This window comes from Leuciscus leuciscus (genome assembly GCF_965113295.1).
Source record: "Leuciscus leuciscus genome assembly, chromosome: 23".
In the NCBI taxonomy this organism is placed as follows: domain Eukaryota; kingdom Metazoa; phylum Chordata; class Actinopteri; order Cypriniformes; family Leuciscidae; genus Leuciscus; species Leuciscus leuciscus.
In genome coordinates, this window is record NC_138747.1 from 32,194,079 (window position 1) to 32,211,655 (window position 17,577).

At 37.1% G+C, this 17,577-nt stretch overlaps 1 protein-coding gene and 1 long non-coding RNA gene across 13 annotated transcripts in view; one reads left to right on the forward strand and one right to left on the reverse strand.

Moving 5' to 3' along the window:
- Positions 1 to 17,577, forward strand: part of atp2b2 (ATPase plasma membrane Ca2+ transporting 2) — a 186,452-nt gene that overhangs the window by 97,272 nt on the left and 71,603 nt on the right. The gene's annotated exons all lie outside the window — the stretch shown is intronic.
- On the reverse strand, positions 4,614 to 5,129 carry LOC309488390. Its single transcript, XR_014202111.1, has 2 exons — positions 4,928 to 5,129; positions 4,614 to 4,748 (listed from the first exon to the last, which is right to left on the reverse strand). It is a non-coding gene; the product is annotated as an uncharacterized lncRNA (long non-coding RNA).

Sequence of the window (17,577 nt, forward strand, 5' to 3'; positions counted from 1 at the left end):
AGGGATGTTTAAAAATGGCAATGGAAAACAAGACAAATACTAATGAAACTGATGAAGAAAGTGATTTGTTTTTTCTTTGCATTCACCCAAATATCACAGTGTTTAATACACACATCACTGCTTGTGTCATCCAGTGCATCATGTGTTGTGTTGTGAGTCACTTTGGTGTGATTGTGCGTGTCTTGATAGATCTTTCGCTATGTCTAATCATCTGATTTCAGACCAGTGATACAAGAAATGTTACCGTACTACATCAAGTAAAGGTTGAAAACAGACGCTATCCATTGATTTGATTAGGAATCTTTTTACCTCAACAATTTAACTTTATTTAAATTCAGATTGACTGTAGAAATGTCCATGACCTTGTAACATTATATTTCACTTGATCTGACACATTATGAATGTAAATTGGATGAATGCAGTTTGATGTTGACTTCTGCACATTTTATATGAGTCACTGAACGGCTTTTTCTGGCAGTCAGTTCTGTGCAAAAACCACTAACTCAGCTCTATGTGCAATACACACATATACAACACCAGATACACAACATAAAGAGGACAACAGCTCCTGATGCAGTGGCTTCAGGATCACAGCACTGGGTACATTCAGCCATTCTGATGTCACTGGGAGGATCTTACATTGAGTTTTATAGATAATGAACATGAGACGTTACTCAGCCATTAACAAGATAAAATGTGCCTTTTGTCACTAATAACACAAACTAAAGACACTGAACGTTCTCTCAGAGTTATGATCAAACATTATGTTAATAGAATGTTCATTTGAAGTTATCTGGTCTGCAATAATGCCATTATTTATACATTGCTCATAGAACATTTTGTCTTAAATGTTTCCACCTCAGAGAACAGTCAATAGTAACGTTCCCATTATATTAAAAATTGAATGTTTCCTTAATGTTCGGATAACCAAAAAAAAAAAAAAAAACTTGTATTTTTTTTATTTTAAAGAAGAACATAAGACAAAACACAGTTAGACAATACCATCAATTCAAAACACTTAAAACAGAAAGTATGATGTACGTATAATTATGTGAAGTGTGTGTATAAAGTGTGTGTGTGTGTGTGTATATCTCTATTCCTAATAGTTTCCTAATATATATGTAGAACAATGGTCATTATATATACAATATACATATATATACAGTATATATATATATATATATATATATATATATATATATAGTATTAGTAATGATCGATATAATAAAGTCAAGTTCCTTTGTTGGTGAGTTGTATTGCGATGGATGGTTCAGTAGACAGCCGTAATATTACATCGCTTGGGGAAAGTTCTGGAAAGTGTTTTTCTATAAGCTGATTCTCATGTGTTGCTCATGAGTTTGAGGCTCCTGTGAATGTTGATCGACAGCTTTGTGTTGGAGATTCATCCGAGCCCGACATCAGAAACCTGACACTGATATCCCAGCTGAGAGAGAGAGGATGGTCAGTGCAACACACATACGCACGCACGCGCACACACACACACGCACACACACACACACACACACACACACACACACACACACACACACACACACACACACACACACACACACACACACACACACACACACACACACACACACACACACACACACACACACACACACACACACACTGCCCACGCTGCTGTGTTACTCCACACAGGATCGATGAGTGTGTGGGTTTGAGGATCTGCGAGCTGTTCTTCAGGAGCGCTGCTGGACTGGAGGCGTTCGCATAGATCAGATTTATTTCCTCACACTCACAGCTTCAGTCTCTGCAGGAAAAGCCCTCGTCAAAAACACGGATCCACCAGAACAATGTCCAGTTCAGTTTCCCTCAAACCGCCAGCAGTCGTGTGTGTGAACCACAGCATCAGGACAGATGTTCCAGTGTGTGTGTGTGTGTGTGTTCGTCTCCACTGAACTATATGTGTAAATCACATCAGTGCAAACCTTCCTCGTTTCTAAGTCACCTTGAAATCACCAAAGCAGGATCTCATGAGGACAGAAGCATAACTCCAGTGCGGCTCGTGAGTTACAGTATATCCTGTTAGTGATGCACGATATATCGGACACCATATCGGGATCGGTTGATATATGTTCATTTTTAATGTTATCATTATCGGCACAATAAGAAAAATCTGGCCAATATATTAAATCTGATAAATAATGTATTATCTCCTCCAGCTGAGATGCTTCAGATGCGCACTGTTCAACATGATGATTATGAACTGCTTGAAATATGATTGAAATCACTTCAAAAAAGGAAAATACAGTAAAGTGCGGCACAAGTCTGTCATATCGGCTACATAAAATCATAATAATTGTGTGTTTGGGTCGTGGATTTTAATGGTGAGACTTTTGTTTTTGTAATCAGGCTCTCAAAAATGACATCAAAATATGGATTTAGATTTATCTGCCAATATATCAGTTATCGGCTATAAATATCAAATATAAAGAATTATCGGTTATCGGGCAAAATTTTCATCCCTAATTACATTTGTTTTTTTTGTTTTTTTCTCAAGGATGCATTAAATTGATCATAAGTGACAGTAAAGATATTTATAATGTTATAAAAGATTTCTGTTTCAAATATAAAAAAAATTATCGGTTATTGGTGTCGGCCAACATCTTCATATCTGTGCATCCCTATACCCTAAAATATATATAACCTATAGTAAATATTACACTATAAAAAATGGAATAACGCTGGTAATTTTCCACCAGAACGTTGTCCAATAAGTTCCTGACCTCAAAATACGGGTAAACACTTGTGAAAAATCAATACAGAAAATTCCTTCATATTATTTGTGTACACTACAGTATAAGATATGTAAAGCTGTGCAATATTGTCATTATATTCAAGTGCCTTATAACTTTAGTAAAACACTTACAAAAGACATTTTGCAAACATATTTTGTCCTTCCGTTGTCCTTCCACTAAGATCTAGTAATAATCATGTAAACTAAGGTTAAAATCACCATGAAATACATTTTATTTTTATGGAATATTATACATGATTGATCTCTGCACATCACTATTGTGTTAAATTCATGTTCCTGGTAATGTTGAATCATAATAAGTTCCTCTTGCAGCATCTCTTCTCTTCTCTGATGATGTGGGCGGGGCTTTAACCTGTCACTCGCATGAGATCAGCCAATAGCAAACCACAACCATCCAAGCATCCAATCAATTCCTCACAGACACACTCTAGCCCCGCCCACATCTGTTCTTGTTCCAGAAGCGTTTCTCTCGGATATATATATATATATACGACACAATAGAGAAGACTAGCTTGACTTCTGTTTCATACTGACTTTAATCAGCTTTTACTCATTTTATGCTTGTGCTCCTGCACTTGTCAAGTGATACGGTTGTGTGATACAGTTTATTTGGGCTCTAAATCAATTTAAAACCGGAAAGATTGTTCAATTGAGATAAAAGTTGGTCATGGTAAAAGCTCAGTTGTTCTTTAAGGTTAACAAGTCTACTTGTCTTGTCACAGCACTTTCTATATTTCTATATTAAGTTTTTGTAAAGAATCCACACACCTCCACAACCGAGAGATATCGATTCAGCAAAATGCCATGGAAACTATAGTTTTGGACAAAACGCTACAAGCAAAGAGCGATTTTTATCCTGCAAATGCCAAAACACCTTGGGAAATAATAAGTGTGTGTGTGTGTGTGTGTGTGTGTGTGTGTGTGTGTGTTGTGTTGAAGTTCTAGTATAGAATTATTCATTTATCAGCCCATGTGTGTGTGGGAATGTGTCCATGTAGGAAAACACTTGCACAACTGACACTGCCGGATGTGATTAAACCCAGCAAGCAATAGCCCTCATTTCTCCGTCTAGGTTAACTATAGACCCGATATAGTCCGGCTGTGAGTAACACACTTCCAGCCAAAATAACCTTGAATTCGGTTACATGTCGTTTTTGCCAGAATGATCTTAATCTTTGCAATGGAAGTGAATCAATCAAAACTAACTTTATCTGGACAATAACTTTATTCTAGAGCCGCTGTAAAGCCAAACAATCTCTGTTACTGTAATCTCCTATTATCACTGTAAAGCTGCTCTGAAACAGTCTATATTGTTAAAAGCGCTGTATAAATGAAGTTGACTGAATTGACTTGACTATAAAAACATCCTGTAAGTTTCAGAACTAAAAACTTTCTTGTTAGTCTACAAACAGTTTATATTGAAGCCAATCTCACAAAACGACAGGTTGTGGAATGTGTCACTTTATTACATAATAGTGTAGCGAAACATCAGACGATTAATAACTCCTGCTTCTGACATCACTGCCTGTTTAGCCCCGCCCACCGACACACACACACACACACACACACACACACACACACACACACACACACACACACACACACACACACACACACTGTTTCACTGTGGATTCTTTGGTAAATACGCTAACAGACTTTTACGATATGGACTCTACAGTAATGCATGTAAGTAACCGTGTTCACTCTAATGCCTGATCTGTGGCCAGTGGTTTCTTAATATGTAATGATTCATGTACAGTCAGATGATTTTTGTCTATGTGCCAGTAAATCAAACCAGTGAGTGACTTAACGTTCAACTTCACATTGATTCTCTTAGCAGGATGAAAATATTCTGTGATTTAAAATGTGATTAAATTATATACAGAAAGTGATCAGAGAACGCTCCCTTTGCCATCACAGTTGAGCTGTCAATCAAACACCGCAAGTTTATCAGAACTGAGTTCTGGACTCACGCCAAATATAACTATAATTAACGAATCTCTGATTTACTCTGATCTCTGATTTTCGAGAGAGTTCCACATGTGATACTTATGCATATTTCAAATGCAAAGATGTCAGCCAATCACAGCAGTGGGCGTTTACATTGAAGTCTCATAGCCAATCACAGCAGTGGGCGTTTACAATGAAGTCTCACAGCCAATCACAGCAGTGGGCGTTTACACTGGAGTCTCACAGCCAATCACAGCAGTGGGCGTTTACATTGAAGTCTCATAGCCAATCACAGCAGTGGGCGTTTCCATTGAAGTCTCACAGCCAATCACAGCAGTGGGCGTTTACACTGGAGTCTCACAGCCAATCACAGCAGTGGGCGTTTCCATTGAAGTCTCACAGCCAATCACATTAGTGGGCGTTTACACTGGAGTCTCACAGCCAATCACAGCAGTGGGCGTTTACATTGAAGTCCCATAGCCAATCACAGCAGTGGGCGTTTCCATTGAAGTCTCACAGCCAATCACAGCAGTGGGCGTTTACACTGGAGTCTCACAGCCAATCACAGCAGTGGGCGTTTACACTGGAGTCTCACAGCCAATCACAGCAGTGGGCGTTTACACTGGAGTCTCACAGCCAATCACAGCAGTGGGCATTTACAGTCTCACAGAGACACGCCCCTTCAAACAGAGCATTCAAACCAAAGGGCTAAAATCAGGGGAGGAAAAATGCCTTTTATTTATAATTTATGATGTAAAAATCATACTAACATATTAAGTGCACCCCTTGAAACATTATAAAACAATAAAACAATGCAGTTCATGACCCCTTTAAAGTATACAGGGCATACGTATGCAAATGACGTCACAGATCCTGCGATATCAAAACCAGCCGTTTTTGGAGCTCGATTAAAATAATGCTTTGTTTATAATAAGGAGGATGTTTTAATCTATTAAACTTACAGGATGTTTAAATGGTGCAAAGACCTCTTATATGTCTCTCATATCTCTTATCAGATCTATATATAAACCATTAGAAGCACAGTTTTAGTTAGTTTCAGTTGATTTGTCACTTGCAACATGGAAATTCAGTTTTTCATGCATACTTTTCCCAGCGTACAGAGAGATATAGTAGTAACAGCACCTTTAGTTCAAGAACTAATCAGTTTCTGCTTCACGACACATTTATGTTTATTAATTTAGCATACTGCTTGTCTATTCCTCAAAGCCTTTATTATTTAATATGTTAAACATGGCATTTAACCTTTCATTTGCTGTATTGATTGATCTTTTACTTCACTTGCTGGTACTGTAGTCCCAGAGCGAGCGCAGTGACGTACAGATGTGCATAAATCCAGATGTTCGTCTCTCTCTCGCCTCCATGTGCTCCTGTGCTTTATGTGTAGGGTTTCCATGGCGATCTATTTATAACCACAGCGAAACAGCTAGGCATTAAAATATGCAATATTGTTGGTCCTCTCTCTCTCTCTCTCTCTCTCTCTCTCTCTCTCTCTCTCTCTCTCTCTCTCTCTCACTCTCTCCTCTCTCTCGCTCGCTCTCTCTCTCTCTCTCTCTCTCTCTCTCTCTCTCTCTCTCTCTCTCTCTCTCTCTCTCTCTCTCTCTCTCTCTCTCTCTCAGGCTCTTTTAAAAGGGTAATTTTTTAATATCATGTCGACCGCATAAGCGTATGCAAATATGTCTCCTGAAAGTGTAAAAACTGCAGCTGCATGCTGTATAAATAGCAAAGATAAGATTGTGTTGGAGTGAGCTAATGTTCACTGAAAGTGCAGAAATCAATCTTTCATCACATATTCCTGCTCTCGGTCTATATCTGTCCTAAATACACGGCGCTTCATGCTGAGTGTGTGTGTGTGTGTGTGTGTGTCCTGGTTTTAGACCCTAATTAATACGATATTCATTCAGTGGTCTCATAAGTCCCGAGAGCATGTCGATTCACACTTGTTCAGTGAGTAATGAGGTCAACTCCACTTCCAGCGCTCGCTTCATTCCTTCATTCCCTTCATTCCCTTCATCTTAAAGCTGATTTCATCATTTGGTGAAACACTGTAAGCTCATCACCACTGACACACTCATCTGTGTGCTTTATAACACACACTCTTTACATTTAGAGGCCATCAATCATCCGTTTGTAGATCATGAACAACTCGGGACAAGGACAAAAAGCCCTGGCCGTCACTCTTTTAGACTTGCTTAAATGTGATTTTGTAGTGTATATTGTATATCTTGTAGCCTATATTCAGAGATGGGCACAAATACATCAAAAAGTATTTAATTACAAATTACAAATACTTACTCATCAAATGTATTTAAATAAAATACAAAATACTGCTGTGAAAAAAGTATTTAATTAAAATACAAGTAATTTGTAATTTGAAAATACAAAAATACAAACAAAATGTACAGTCTTTTAAAAGTGTGAGAGTAATTGTGGAGTTAGACACACGTAAGAGAATAGAATATCGTAATTTCATCGTTTAGTGCAAAAGATGCGCTTTTAACGTACATGTTGCTGCATACTGTCATAATAAAAGACCATTACGCCTATAACAATATATTTGTATTATATTACAACAAAACTAGTTATTGCTGCTGACAAATTTGACATCTTTCTCTCTTCCGACTGCCATTATCAATCTCTCTCTATTTTTTTTACTGTTTTTGAAAGTTGTGAAAACACTTTTGTGGCGTTTTTCTTTTGCTATTTGAGCAGATGGGAACACAAAAAAATATATATTTAATGTAGTCTCTAATTCACTGCTATAGAAGTTCACCCAACTATGACTCCTTCCACTTCTGAGAAACCCGGAAATGTGAACAGGGTCAATATGATGTGTCACGTCACGTGATTTTCTTAAACTTTGATCGCAATTTGGTAGTCCTATTCATATTTCATATGTCTATGGTCCTATTAAGCCTGGTGATGAAAGTTAATATATTTAAATACTTTTAAATACAAATTACAGTCTCTCAAAGTATTTAATTACAAATTACATTTCATTTATTTTTGTTAAGGAAAATACAAATGACAAAATACCCAAAAAGTAATTAAATACGTATTTCAAATACATGTAATTAAAATACTGCCCATGTGTGCCTATATTGTATTTTGAATATTGTATGTTTGCAGAATGTTTAGTTTATGGCAGATTTCGATGTTTTTCTCTCTCTTGTTATTTACTTTTTACCTTTGCATTGAATCCTTTTCTGTGTAAATTCGCTTTGAGAAGAAACATTTAAAGGTGCCATGTAAAATAAAGTTTATTATTATTATTATTATTAGTAGTAGTAGTTTGACATGTACTACACTCCAGTCTATACTGAAGTTGTCTTTTGTTATTCTGTGAATTTCTTCCTCTCCCTTGTGAAATAATAGTACACTTTAGCACTTTAAAAAGAGAATATAAAAACAAAGAGAAATATAAAAATATAAGAGAAAGATAAAAAGAATATACTTCAGTGAATGTAATGTTTATGGACACTTAATTGCACGTTATTTACCAATTAAATATAGAAGCAAAAAAATCCTGCACACTATCCTGACTTGCAAAAAGTATCACAATGTAATCAGAAATGTTTAAAAATTTAAATGAAAATGTATTACAGTATATATTTTTATGTATTAAATAATATATTTATATTACATGCAGGTAGTTGAACTACTTGATTTGCCCCATGATGCTCTTCAGTCATTTTTGACCGAAAAATTAGTGTTTCAAAGCATTCAAGATTTATGATCGTTTAAGTTGGAAATGTTCATTTTCAGGTCTATCCTCAAAAAGTGAATAAATAGATTATAACTACTGCATAAATATAATTTAGTACCATAAAATCCCCTAAAAATACAAAATATTAAATAAAAAAACATTACTGAACTAAAATATACTACATTAATTTCATTGAAATTAAAATAATGGTAAAAATCTCAAATTTTTGAGCACCAGTTGCTTAAGATGGACTTAAGTACATCTTTACATGTAATTAGATCATTTCTTATTTATTACTTTATTTATATTTTTTAAATATTTAATTTTTTATCTTTGAAATAAAGTTAAAATATAGATTTGTAATGATTATATTTGTAAAGTTGCAGTTTAATACATGCAAAATATATTAACGTATATATATATATATATATATATATATATATATATATATATATATATATATATATATATATTTATCAAGTGAATATATTTTACATGTATTAAACTGCAACTTTACATATATATATGTATATATAACTTTATATGTAACATCGAATAACACTGCTAAAATTGATAAAATTATAATGAATAATGTAATAAATTATAATGTATTACATTATTATATATTATTATTAATATAATGTAGTACTTTACATGTGCTTTAATATGTTAGTCAACATATCAACATAAGCACAAAATAAGCATGACAAAAGTTTATTTAAACTTACTCTTTAAAATTTACTTTAAAGTAAAACTGATAATTTGACATTGTTACAAAATGCTCTTTTTAAAAGTGTGTTAAGAAAGGGTTACACTTTATTAAGTGCCCTTGTTACCGGGTTCTCAAGTCTCACGCATTGGCCGTGAGACACACGCAATTCAACCAGTTCACACGCTCACACGCCACACCATGTATTTCTCACGCTGAAAAGGCAATGCCAACCAAGTTGTCCTGCAAGCTTTATAACGTTGTGTAAGAGGCGCACGCACACAAAGTGTGCACGCACCGTACGTTCGTTACTAGGTAACCAACAACATCGCGCGAACGCGCTGGGTTTGTGCTGGTGTAATGCATTGGTCAAAAAAAGTAGGGGTTTTTTTTCTGACAGACCAGCCCATGAAACACGTAGATCAGCGGCCCATTGGTTCTTTTCTTGATTGACACTGGGCTGGCCCAATCACAACTTTAAACGAGTGAGCGAGCGTGCAGCAGTGTCAGTGTGCATCTGTCAAAATACTCAGCGAGATGGAGAAGAAACGCAAGGAATGTGCAGAGAAATAGCGTGAAACAATAGAAACTGGCCCTTAAAGCAGACACTGTAAACTGTGTCAAAATATACAGTATGTTTTCTGCCCTTCATCAGCTCCTGTGATGATGATGATAGTGAGGAGGATCAGGAGAGAGATGAGTAATCCGCGGTTAGCATAACTACTTTCAAAACACTTAGGCCATGTCATGAGTGTAGGAACCCATAACCCAGTTACAGATTATTTCCATATCTGCATATTTGACGATTACCGCAATTCACTAGAAATTTAATGATAGGCGTTTGTAAACCATGTTTTCCGCCAAAATAAAAGCTTGATGCAGTTTGCGTCAAAATAAAAGATCATGTGCTTATCTCTTTCAAGTATAGAAATAGGTACAAATCTAATTATGAAAGTTTCCTTTATTTTTTAGTGCATTTGTTTTTACAAAATATGGCTATTACGGTCATAGGATTAATATTATAACTATTATTATGTAGTAGGTGTAATGTAAATTAGACACTGTAACTAAAAGAGGTTTACATTTTTCTTTGTTTAATTTGCACACTGAATATAGTTTGGAGCTTTTAATTTTGAACTCTCAAAGTGCACCAGATTGATGGATTTAACATTAAAATGCAAAAAAAATTCTCACGAGGGACAATTTGTTATATTTTTGTATATTTGTAATTTGAAATATAACATTAAATAGTATATTTGATTTGATGAATTGCTCTGTCATTTATCAGATTTACCAATTGTTATAATTTCAATTTGTGCTGGTTAATTATGAACAATGGGTAAAATTGGGGGGCGGGGACAGGCGGGGGCGGGCCTCCATTAGGGCTCCTCCCCTAACCCGACCGCATGTGATCTCACTCCAAGCTTTTGATAAAACTTGAGAACCCTGTAATTATATATTTAAGTACTGAGTAATAATAATCAACTACATGTACTTATTATAGGTTTAGGGTAGGGTTAAGGTTTGGTTGAGGGTTAGTTGCATGTAATTATGCATAATTTACTGTTATTACTATGGTAAGTACATGTAAAAGATGTAACAAGGACACTGTAAAATAAAGTGTTACAGTATAGGGTTTGGTTTAGGGTTATTTAATTGTAGTTATGCAAGTACATGTAACTTATATAAAAGAAACAAAGTGTTACTTAAACCATTCTCTCTTTAGGAAGTGGCTTTTGATTCTATTAATATCATGTTGTCTGCAAGTACAGATTATTTTTTAAATGCTTCAGTAGTGCATGTGTGTGTTGCACTGATGTGCTTCATTTGTGCATGTGTGTGTGTGTTGCTCTGGTTCTGCTGATACACACCCTGTTTTTACACCATAACAACATGTTTTTTAGCTTTCTAATATCAAGACAGGCTATAAACAGAGCCATAAATGCTGAACACGATTGACAGACTTTGATGCTGTTATATGTTCACAGGCTAATAACAGTAGGCTCTGAAATGCACGAGGCCTTTATGAATCCATATTTGTGTCGCACATGCAAGACTGCAGTGATTTATTTTCTTGATATGTTTCATCCGTTCGCTGACACCTGCTAATGACTGTGTTTATGATTCACAGTCTAAACCACATGAAACATATTTATATCTCCCCATGCTGTCTTCCTGTTCCCTTTAATAAACCTTTACGCCACGTGATGAAGAGCGTGATCTGGTGTGATCTGAACTCTGGCTTTCTGAAGTCGCTCATACACGCACAGATCAGATCAGCGGTGTGTGTGTGTGTGTGTGTGTGTCGATCGCTCGCGTTCACGGGCAGCGTCTGATGATGAAAGCAACGCTGAGACCCCCGTTTGATTGATCCTCCACACATAAACACACACACACAGGTTTGTTTTGCTATACTTGTGAGTCACAATCACAAACTCATCAGTTTTTTGGTCACTAAACAGGTAATTGGCTAATATCTTAGACGCCTGCATTCACTCTTTATCTAAAATATTTTTTTTGTATATATATTTATGAAAATACATTGAGATCGCTTAACATAGTGATTGCTATCAGGAAATGAGGAGACTTTCAACCAGCATAACAAAAAATCTTCTGTAGAGAATCACCTATTGCACCTTCAGGGCCCTATTTTAATGATCTGAAACACAAGTATCAAACGCGAAACGCAAGTAACTTTGTGGGCGGATCTCGACGCAAATCTAAAATGTGTTGGTCTGAAGTAGCTTCATTACTCATAGGTGTGGTTTGGGGGCGTAACGTGAAATAAACCAATCAGAGCGTCATCTCACATTCCCTTTAAGAGCAGGCACGCTTGTTCCATGGCGGATTGCTATTAAAACGGCGGATTTGCCAGACGCACGCCAGGAGCGGTTCACAGCCGAGGAGACCGACGTTCTCGTCAGAGAACACAGAGAAGTGAAATTGGGGATGGAGAAACACACCCAAACTAGCTTCGGTTAAACAGGCGTATAATAATTTGGGTAAATGTGTAAGCTAGATTTTAGATTTCCCTCGTGTGGAATATTTTTCCATGTAATAATGTATGGTTTTCTAAAAATGAAAACTGCTGCATCTGTGTAGATGAGAGAAGCAAAGTGTGTGTGTTGTGCACATGCTACATTATGGCCCTTAAAATAGCCTCTGAATAACGCTCCACTGACTTTAGACGAGGTTTCTCCTGGTCTGTGGCGGAATTGTTTTCTGAAACTGCAAAATAGCACCAGGGAACGTTTGCGCCGGAACACGCCTCCTCTCTTCGCTGAACCGCCCCCGGGAGCGCAAGATAGGACCCTTAATAATTTTCTTTCAAAATTCATCAAAAGTGACACTATATTTATAGCCAGTGTTGGCCGTGACGCTTCACAACTGTTTCATTAACAGATTACTTTTTCAAGTGGTTAGTAAAGTAATGCATTGCTTTTAAATTTACAACAAAATATCTGAGTTACTTTGTTTTCCCATGTCAAGTCAAGTCAAGTCACCTTCATTTATACAGCGCTTTTAACAATATAGATTGTTTCAAAGCAGCTTTACAGTGATAATAGGAAATTAGATAAAAGCTAATGTTTGTATCTTTTATTGCTTTTTTGCTATTTGCATGTAGTTTGGCAAACTTTAGTTTCAGAGCATTGGTCACCGTTGCGTTTCTGTGCGGATGTGCAGGAGAAATGATACACACGTGTGTGTCCTGCACGGTTGATCTTCATTACAGCAGCGCTCGTACTGACTGAAAAGTGTTAAAGAACAGGTCCAGAATCCAGATCAGCACAGCTGGTCCACAAACCGTCTGAATCTCAAAAACAAGGCTTGTCCCGATCACGTCTGCCCAGCGTTCGACTCTGTACACACTCTAGGAGTCACGGCATGTGTCGATAAACCGAGCGGAGAATAGAGCGATCTCTCTGTCCAGTGTGCCTCCATATCATCACCATCTTAAAGGGATAGTTCACCCAGAAATGAAAATTACCCCATGATTTACTCACCCTCAAGTCATTCTAGGTGTATATGACATTCTTCTTTCAGACGAATACAATCTGAGTTATATATAAAAAGATGTCCTGGCTCTTCCAAGCTTTATAATGGCAGTGAATGGCTGTTTCTGATTTGAAGTCCATAAAAGTGCATCTGTCCATCATAAAGTGCATCTGTCCATCATAAAAGTGCATCTATCCATCATAAAAGTGCATCTGTCCATCATAAAATTACATCTATCCATCATAAAATTACATCTATCCATCATAAAAGTGCATCTGTCCATCATAAAAGTGCATCTGTCCATCATAAAAGTGCATCTGTCCATCATAAAGTGCATCTATCCATCATAAAAGTGCATCTATCCATTATAAAAGTGCATCTGTCCATCATAAAGTGCATCTGTCCATCATAAAAGTGCATCTGTCCATCATAAAAGTGCATCTGTCCATCATAAAAGTGCATCTATCCATCATAAAATTGCATCTGTCCATCATAAAATTGCATCTATCCATCATAAAAGTGCATCTATCCTTGATAAAAACATAATTGTGACTTTTTTTCTTGTGAATCTCACAATTTGGACTTTATATCCCGCAATTCTTTTACCTTTTTTTTTATTTATTCTGTGGCAGAAACAAGCTTCCATAGTTTTCAGTGTGAGTATATGTTAAAGTGTAATTTATTCCTGTGATCAAAGCTGAATTTTCAGCATCATTACTCCAGTCTTCAGTGTCACATGATCCTTCAGAAATCACTCTAATTATGAGGATTTGCTGCTCAAGAAACATTTATGATTATTATCAATGTTGAAAACAGTGGTGCTGCTTTATGGTTTTGTGGAAAAAGTCTCCCAAGAAATGCATGTAGTCAGGTTTAGATGAACAGATCCCGGTCCAGTATCCAGGGCTTCCATCATTTCACAGATTAGTTGACTAGTGTGTTTTAGTAGTGCAGATCTGTAACTCTCAGTGTGATGTGTGTGAGTGCAGAAAGGCTTTATGTAAGTGTGTCGAACAGCCTGTGTGTGAGTCAGCTGGGTAATTGGAGACTGTGGGTGACATGAGGGCCCAATCTTACTCCGAGAGATGGATTGCTCATTTTCCATTCGTGGGCACGGGATATAAAGCCTTTTTTCTGCTGGAGCGAAGAGAACTGATCCTGGGGACTGAGAAGCGTCTCGATATTCACACTCATCTCAAACGCCGCTGGTCGGGACGCGTCTACATCCGCACTCGCTTCCACACGGAAAAAAACAATACCTTGGACTAACTCTAAAAAATGAGTGTCTATTTACACCACTGTGCAAATATCACGCCTTGATGGCCAACCCGGGCACACTAAATGCGTCTCTATAGCACGCATTGTGTTTATCGTGCAATTTATACGCGGAAATTAGTGTTTATGTGCATATGATACGCATGGGTAGGTTTAGTAGTGGTGTGGGCTACGCATGTGTTATATGCTTGGGTAGGATTAGTGGTGTAATACACGCAATAAAGTGCGTATTACCATGCACACGAAAACTGCGGATCATATGCACGTAAAAACAAATTTTCATGTATAAATTGCACGATAAACACAGTGCGTGCTATAGAGACGCATTTGCATGAGATCAGGCTGTGATGGCAGAGGCTATTTACACTAACTCCGCCCACTGGCGTCTGATTGGCCAGACAAAATTACAGAAGATAATATAATTATATATATAATTGTCATCAGAAGCAATAGTATAGAAGAAAGGCGCGTGACAGAAAGTTTTGATGCAAATTGAATCCTTCTTTTTGCCGAACACACTCTACTTCCTTTTCCCATCACATCAGATCGGAAAGGCATTTATTTCCCAAAAAAAAAAAGAAGAAAATTTTGGGAAATAAAAAGTCTAATGTGTGTTTAATAATAAAGTGTTTAGCGGTTATTAGGGGTAGCTGTAGGGAGAGCTTTATTGTCGTCCATTTAATTATTTTGATCTATTTTTAATCTATTTTATTATTGCATACCGTTTAATGTACAACAACAGTGAGGAGCAAATATTATCTGCCACTATTTATAAGTATAAATAGCATCTAACAGCTATTTGCGATTATTGGAATTTTTTTTTAAAACTGCTTCTTTTATATAGTGTAAATAGAATCTATTGTTATTTTCACTCGGTACAAATAGCCGCTGCCTTAAAAAAAAAAACTCTAATTTGTTTAAGCCAAAGGATTGTAGTTCTGGTTTAGTTCAAACTAGACTAACACTCCTACGATATCTGATGGGCGAGTAAGCTGCATAACTGCTGATCTAGGATCAGTTTTCTCCGTAATAAAAGCATATTGGCGAAACAGATTTAGAGATCCAGTGCGTATCTGTGTTTGCGTGGTTTTGCAGGGTTGAGCAGTGTATCCAATCAGAGACACTTCTGTTGATCTCTTGAATGCAATGGCCAATCAGAGGTGTTTAAGTTCTGTACACTCGCAAATCCCAACAGCAGAAGTGTTGACGTGATGTAAAGACATGATTGATTGTGCAGTGTCGACCGCTTCATTGATTATTACAGAACTTTATGAGATCGTGATTAACTAAAATGAGTGACAGCTTTTTTTGTCATCAGGAAAGAACTTCTATGCTTGCTTTTCTGTTCATATTAACAGTGGTTTGTGAATGTAGACGCTTTAATAACTAATCATTTATCGGGAGTGTTTATGCTGGGATGTAGGTTGTGGCTAGGCAACACATTCATTTTCATGGAAATTTCATAGACTTACTGAAACAAATCTATGCATACGTCGTTTACCTGTGGGCTTTTGCAGGAGGAGTGAAGCAAAACATGAATGTTGTGGGTGGGAGTGGGAAAAGGAAACATATTTTTCTTTCGGGAATGGGTGGGAGTGGGAAAGAATTCCCGCACAGATCTCTAGTTCATCCCTCCTCCAACCACTGTTGGTAAATTGACTTGGAGTCAACCCAAAAGCCTTGTTGTTTCAGAAACACTCTGACCCAGTCTTCTTGCCAGAACTCTTTGTTCCTTGTCAAAGTGGTCCAGATCTTTATTCCCGCCCGTTTCTCCCGCATCCAGCCTGTTGATTAAGATAACTGATTGTTTGCTGACCATCTAATATACCCAGACCTTAATTTGAGGTTTTGTTTGGAGATGATCAGCAATATTCTCTTCACCTGTGACTGCTCATAATGTTTTGGCTCATCATCAGCGTATATGGCTTTCTATATCTTCACCTTAAACATATAATATAATAACATGCTATAGGGCCATGTTTTAACGATATAAGCGAATGGTCTAAAGCACAGGGCGCAAGTTCACTTAGAGCTTGTCCGAATCCACTTTTGCTAGTTTAACGATGGGACAAATGGTCGGCGCTCCCGGCGCATGGTCTAAAAGGGTCGTCCCTATTCTCTTCATGAGTAATGGGTGTGTTTGGGGATTTACGTGCGTTAAACCAATCAGAGTCTCATCTCCCATTCCCTTTAAATGCCAGTTGCACTCGCGCCATGGCGGATTCGCTATTTACATGACGGAATTTGATAGTGGAAAGACCGAACGCGTCTCCAGAGCACAAACGGATCTGCTCGTGCGCGAGGTAAAAGTGCGCAAACAGAACATCTACGGGACAAGCCGGATTTCACCATGTCTTTATGTACACAATAATAATCTTTTACATTGTAATCCTTTAAATTTTAATATTTGGCATGTTTGTGTGCTGCTGTGCGTCCCTGTGTGTGTAATAAGCAGAGTGTGTGTGTAATAAGCAGAGTGTGTGTGTAATAAACAGAGTGTACGCGCGTTGTGGACCCGTCTATAGACTCACATTACCAACGCGCTCTTTAATTAACAAAAAAAATACTGCACCATTGACTATAGCCCAGGTTTCAGTCGGTCAATGGCTCAGTCTCTTTCAGTTGCCTCAAAATAGCAACGCTCCAACAATGCGCCTGAACACACACCTCGTTCTCAGACCAGCACACATGGATGCACAGATGGGCACAAATGCATTTGCTATTTAAACAACGTGACGCAGGACGTGAAAATGAAAAATGCGTCAGGCTGTAACTAGCAAAACACACTTGCGTCGCGCTTGGCACTGCATTGCACCGGGTGTAAGATAGGGCCCGTAATAATATGAAAAAAAACAAACATAATATTTCTGCACATCAACACTCTGAGTTTCAGCGAAGTTACTATTTAAACCAAAAAAATTCTGTTCTTTTTTTCTATGGGGAGTATTATTATTATTATTAGCTTTAGACGAACTGAAAAGAAAACAGGTTTACACCATGCTTTACAATTAGACCGATGTGAAAAGATACTTTAAATATCTGACACTGTCAGATTCATTGCAGAGACAGTTAGATTTATTATAAATATATTTACACAGTAAGTCGTCTGTTTCACACTTTAAAGAGTGTATAAGTGTA